This window comes from Pristiophorus japonicus, unplaced genomic scaffold, assembly GCF_044704955.1.
Source record: "Pristiophorus japonicus isolate sPriJap1 unplaced genomic scaffold, sPriJap1.hap1 HAP1_SCAFFOLD_110, whole genome shotgun sequence".
NCBI lineage: Eukaryota > Metazoa > Chordata > Chondrichthyes > Pristiophoridae > Pristiophorus > Pristiophorus japonicus.
Window position 1 is genome coordinate 1757914 of NW_027250756.1, and position 6555 is coordinate 1764468.

The 6555-nt window shown below is 41.5% G+C and overlaps 1 non-coding gene across 1 annotated transcript; it reads left to right on the forward strand.

Annotated features, from left to right (window-relative positions):
* The first annotated feature begins 2487 nt into the window (after positions 1-2487).
* Positions 2488-2559, forward strand: trnat-cgu (transfer RNA threonine (anticodon CGU)). Its single transcript has one exon. It is a non-coding gene; the product is annotated as a tRNA-Thr (tRNA).
* Positions 2560-6555: the final 3996 nt, after the last annotated feature.

Genomic DNA, 6555 nt, shown 5'->3' on the forward strand with positions numbered 1-6555 from the left:
ATCTATTATATTCTATAACTTAGAGTACTCCAGATATAGTCTAACTACATCTCTGTTCTGTTGAAGAAAAACTTCCATTGCATTATAGTCCAACTCCTCGTTATAAATCCTAACATGCCATTAGTTGTTTCGAATATATTTGTAACTTGCTACTGCAGGTTAGCGGGATGGGCACTTGGACTGCAAACCACTTTGGAAATCCATCCCTCCGAGCTGTGCTCCATTTAATTAGGACTCGGATCTAAACTTTGTGATCTAAAATTGGTGAACACACAATTACCTGTTTGGAATCTATCTGCCACTGAATCGTCCATTCGTTTAATCTATCAATATATATTTATAAGTATACGCTAACGACTGCCCTACTTACCATACCACCAATATTTGCATCATCGGCAAACTGGGATATCTGTCTTCCTGTTGTGCCTTCTTAATCTTTAAGAAATATAGAATGAAACAATTTCTTTAAAACTGGCGTTTTAAAACGTGCCATGTTTTGAAACTCTGGTTAGGGTCTGTGGGAAGAGGAAGGTGGGAGTAAGATTTCAGGTCGATGACCATGTGATCCTACATCATTGTGCGCTGTTTTCAAACAGTAAATGCACGAGCTTGTATTCCTGTAGCATCTTTCACGAACATAGAATGACCCAATTGCCCGCCGTTGCTCAGTTTGAGTGCCGACAGGACCCCCCGCCTCCAGACATCATTACAGCCTTGGTCCAAATATGCCCAAAAGTGAGTAATTCTAAAATGATGCGAGAGTTATTGTCCTTGACATCAAAACAGTATTTGGTCGAATGTTTCATCAAGGAGGCTTCTAACCTTGAAATGATTGCGTGGTTAATCTCCACTGCTGGAGACATACCTAGCCTAAAATAAGATGTTTGTGGTTCGACGGCAATCATCTCAGCCCATGATATCGCTGCAGGAGTTAATCATCACCTGCTTCATCAATGACCTGCCCTTCATCATAAGATCAGAAGTGGGCATGATCGTTGAAGTTTGATTTTTCCAACTCGAGTATCAACTCTGCAGATAATGAACCAGGAAATATATCACCTTTCCATTATCGTGCGGTGAAAATCTTGGAACTCCTTCTGCAACAGTACATTAGTAGTACCATCACCTCAGTGACTGAACCACAGAGCCATAGAAATTTACAGCACAGAACGAAACCATTTAGCCCATCACGTCCTTGCTGGTGGACTGTATAGTATGCTGCCAAATCTAATTTCTAGCTCTTGGACCGTAGCCATCAAGTGCATATCCAAGTACTGCAGTGGTAGACGAAGTTTGTTCATCACTATCTTCTCAAACGCAATTAGGGTTGGCCAATACATGTCAGCCTTGCTAGCTACGCCCACATGCACTGAATTAATATTTTTATTAAAACGTGCTTTAAAAAAATGAAGTACTTCTTGAAGTGTAGTCACGGCAGCCAATTACCACACAGCAACATCCCATCGATGGTGGGATACAGATATGTGCAGGAAACAAAAGAGCATTCACCACCTCATAGAATCATAGAATCGGAGAAGTTTGCATCAGGGAAGGAGAGCATTCGGCCCATCCTATTTCCGCCAATCAAAAGAGCTATCAAGCCTAATCGCACTTCCCAGCTTTTGATCTGTCGCGTTGCAGATTAGGGCGATTCAATCCATATACAAGTACTACTTAAATGTGATGAGGGATTGTGTCTCCACTAACTTTTCAGTCAGTTATTTCCAGACCCAAATTCATTCTGGGCGAAAACATTTCTCCTCGACTCTCGTGTAATCCTTTTACCAATTACTTTAAATCTATGCCCCCTGATTATTGACCTCTCTGCTCAGGGGTACAAGTGTTTCTTATGCACACTATCTCGGCCCCGCATAATGTTATACACGGCAATTATGTCACCCTTTATCCTCATCTGTTCCGAAGAAAACAACCCCAATCTTTCTCCATAACCAAAACTATCCAGTCCTGGCAACATCCAGAGGACAACAGAGGAAACAGATGAAAGTGAAGGAGAAATGTTTTTTTTTAAGCTTTGATCTGTAATGCACTGCTGAAAAGGTGGTGAATCATGGAGTCATCGATTCAAAGAATTGTTTCAGCATGGAAGAAGGCAGTTCGGCCCGTTGAGCCCGTGCTGACTCTCAGCTCGTCTCACCACCCTGTTATTTACCCGTAGCACTGCAGATTCACTAGTAACCCTCAAAATGGAATTGGATAAATGCTTGAAGAGGCACAATTTGCAGGGCGTTGTGGAAAGATCTGGGAATAATTGGATAGCTCGTTCAAGAGTACGATGGACCAAGTACTCTCCATCGGTATGTATGATTTTATGAAATGTTTTATCATAGTTTCAAATAAATGAGGCTGGTCATTTGCCCATTCCATTATCCCACTTTATGACTTTGCATGTGCGTCTGTGTTTATACAACCGAATTGAAATGAAGTGGGATTCGGTAGCAATACGACGCCAGTCACACACTGCATCAGGGCGCGGTGGCCAAGTGGTAAGGCGTCGGTCTCGTAAACCGAAGATCATGGGTTCGACCCCCATCTGTGCCTATCGATATTTAATCACTTTAAATGTCATATTTTGAAGCTTTTTCCTTTTTCACTATCAAAACACTTCATAATTTTGAACTAGCGACATAAATCGCCACTTAACATTTTCTATTCTAATGAGAAAAATCCCAGCTTCTCCAGTCTCTTCGTATAAATGAGGTCCCCAACTCTGGCAGTATTCTAGTAAATCTATTCTGCACCCTCTCCAAGGGCTTGACTTCTTCCCTGAAACGTGTTCCCCACGCAACATTCCAGCTAAGAACTCATAAGTGTTTTATAATTGTTTGGCATAACTTCCTTGTTTTTATGCTCTATTCGTCTATTAACAAAGGAAACGTCCCCATGTCTTCCAGATCCGGCCTTCTTTAAAATTGTACGTTTTAGAGCTGGTTAATACAATACAGGGAGCATTATGACCGGTTTCAGGATCATTGATCTTCAGAGGCAGATGCTTAAATGGAGATTTAAATTTTCATGTATAAATCTGGCCCCGTTAAAATTGTATCATTAATTCACATTGCCTCTCCTCATCCTACCAAAATGTTTCACTTCATAATTCTCTGCGTTAAATTACATCTGCTATGTGTCTGTTCATTTCACCAGTCGGTTATTTTCATTCTCCCTCTTTGTGCCACTTAGTATCTGCTTTGTGTCCCTTTGCTCTTCTTTGTAGCTTTCCCATTCACCAGGATCAGTGCTATTTTTCGCATTTTTGTCCGTTTTTACTCTTAGTTTAAAGTGGTCCATTACCTATTTAGTCGTCCATGCCTGTTTTCGTTGGCCCCTCAGGGGGATGAATTGATTCTGTATGACTTTTAATTATTTTTAACACCTCCTGTCGTTTTACCCATTAACAGATTTTTCCCAGTGTATTCTGGACAGTCTCTCTCTCAGCCCCTTGAAGTAGGTCTTACAGAAATCTAGAATGGTAGTAGCTGTTTCACGTATCTCCCTGTCAAACGTTGCGTTGAAGTCGATCATGTTTTGATCGCTATTAAATACATTTTCACTTACCCTTAGGTTGTTGAATAAATCCGGCTCGTTACTCATTACTAAACGTAAATTGGCATGCCCCTTGTTCGTTCTGGAACATATTGTTGTAGAACTAGCCCGGACACACTCAAGAAATTCACAATTTTTCTGACAGGTGCTAGTCCGATTATCCCAATATATATGAAAATTTAAATCCCATATTAAAACCACACTGTCCTGAATACACGCTTGTCCAATCTCTACATTTATATATTCTATTGCTTCACAGCTGCGACTAGGGGGTATAAAGACAACTTCCGCTATTGTCTTAAATCCTTTCCTATCTCTTAATTCTACTCATAAAGTCTCCACGTCCGGCTTACTTGTAGTTAGATCCTCGCTTAGAACTGAATCATAGAATCATGGTTATTTACAGCAGGGAAGAAGGATATTTCGGCCCGTTCGGTCAACGCAGGCCAACAAAGAGCTACCCAGAGGAATCCCATGTTTCAGCTTTTGGTCCGTAGCCCTGTAGGTTATTGCATTTCAAGTGCATATCCAAGCGCATTTTAAATGATGTGAGGGTTTCTGCCTCTACCATCCTTTCAGGCAGTGAGTTCCAGACTCCCAACTTGCTCTGGGTAAAGCCATTACCCGTCAATTCCCCTCTCAACTTGCTACCAATGACTTTAAATCTATCTCCCCTACTTGATGACAATTCTGCTCAGAAATATAGGTCCTTCCCATCCACTCTCTCTCGGCCCCTCAGAATTTTGAACACATCAATAATGTTACCCCTCAGCTCCCAATGTTCCAATGAAAACAAACCCAGCCTATCGACTCATTACACATAGCTAAAATTCTCCAGTCCATGCAACATCCTCGTAAATCTCTTTTGCACTCTCTCTCGTGCAATTCCATCTTTCCTGTACTGATGTGTACGCAGTACTCTAGCTGTGGCCCAAATAATGTATTTTATAGCTCAAGCATTACTTCACTGCTATTGTACAATATACCTCGGCTAATAAAGGTAAGTATGCCGCATGCCTTCTCAACGAGCACGTTTTCTTTGCATCCTGAAGCAGGGAGACAATGATGAAATATTACAACAACAACAACAACTTGCATTTATGTAGCGCCTTTAACATAGTTAGACGTCAGAGGGTGCTCCACAACAGCTTAAACCAAATTAAATAACGCTGACACCGAGCCACATAAAAGAGAAATTATGGCAGTTGCCCAAAACCTGGTCAAAAAGGTAGGTTTTAAGGAGCATACATCTTGACATCTTTTTGAAAGACTGTAAGCCCAGAATATTAATCAGTGTTATTTCCTCTCGGTCTGAAAGTTGCGAGATGTTGGCTTTTGAAATGGACTCATAGGTGCCGAATTCATGATATCATATAGGATATTCAGTGCAAAAACAGGCTTTTCGGCCCAACCTGTCAATATCGACGTTGTGGTCCACTGGAGCTTCCTCCCCTCTTCCCGCACCGAGCACTATCAGCATAGCCCTCCATTCAGTTCTCCCTCATTTATTTATCTAACGGCTCCTTACATGCATCTATAATATTTTATTCCACCTGTCTGGTGGTAGTAAGTTCTACATTCTTACCACTCTGTGGCTAAAGAAGATTCTTCTTAATTCCCAATTTGATTTGTTGCTGATTTTTCTTATAATGATGGTCTCTAGTAATACTCTTCCCCACAAGTGAAAACACTCTGTATCTACTCTGTCAAAACCTTTCGGGATATTAAAGCGCTCTATTAGGTCACCCCTCAGACTTCTCGTTTCACTACAAAATAAATTGAGCCTGTCGATTCTTTTCTGATAGTATACGATCTTCTCCGCACCCTATCCAGAGCCTCGCTATCTTCTTTTTAATATGGCGACCAGCATTGCACACAGTACGCCTAATGTGGGCTAACTGTAGAGAGTTCTGCATTTGGTCGGTTTTGAAACCGGCGTGTCCAGCTGCCTGGTCTATTTAAAAGGGGCCCGCACCTCATTTTTTGAGGAGACATTTCACAGCCATCCTGTAGTAACTAAAGGCCGTTTGCTTACAGAAGCTGATAGTACATTTTCAACATTGTCGATCTGGGTGCACGGGCAGGACACGTCGTGGAGGGGGCATTTTGCAGCGGAGTTCTGTACGGATGCAAAAAGAAATGGAATAGCCGAGTTGTGCTCGATGGCAGAGGAGAGGTTAAGGCAATGGACTGCTAATCGATTATGCTCATCTACTTTGTTAAGCGTTTGTTGCTGATAAACCTTCCAAGCATTTGACTGAATATTACATAAATTAGGCTTTGAATCTAAATCTCATCAAAACTGTCATTTCCTGATAACATACCTTATCCATTAAGCTGCGCGCTCAGTGACTAAGTCACGGTGATTTCTTATATTTTCTTGATATGCCAACTGTATTTACTGACTGGAGGAATTGTATTAACTCCACGTGATCGGCTCGGCTCATCCTTGGGGCGAATTGATAGTGCTGCGAGCAAATTCTGCAACTGTGTCATTACTGTTCTTTAAGGAATGGGAAATGACCCCTACAGGTCCTGCTATGCAAGTGGGCACAGTTCCATTCAACTCCCATGATGCTTAATCCCCTATTCGCGGGACTAGAGAACCATTTTCAAGAAGGAGGCTCATGGTCTGCTCAGCAGAAAGTCAATGTTCTGCATGTTATTTCTGACAGCTTTCCAAACTGGACACAGGCGTCCAACTGCCGTGCGAGAATTGATGACTATTCCAAGTCAAAAATATTGGAATGTGTTTACAAAACTAATCTTAAATATGTGACCTGTGTTATCAAATAAGAATTTGCAGCATGAATAGCTCTTTATTGTCGTCTGTCTCGGCATTCTCATAATGTACACTCTACCTTAAGACAACTATAATCGGTGCTGCTTTATTTCACCGCGAGCGCGAAGGGACATATCTGTGAACATATTTGCCCCAAATTTACACCAATCCTTTCCTATTGTGCACATCTTTCTTTCGCAATTTCTGACCTT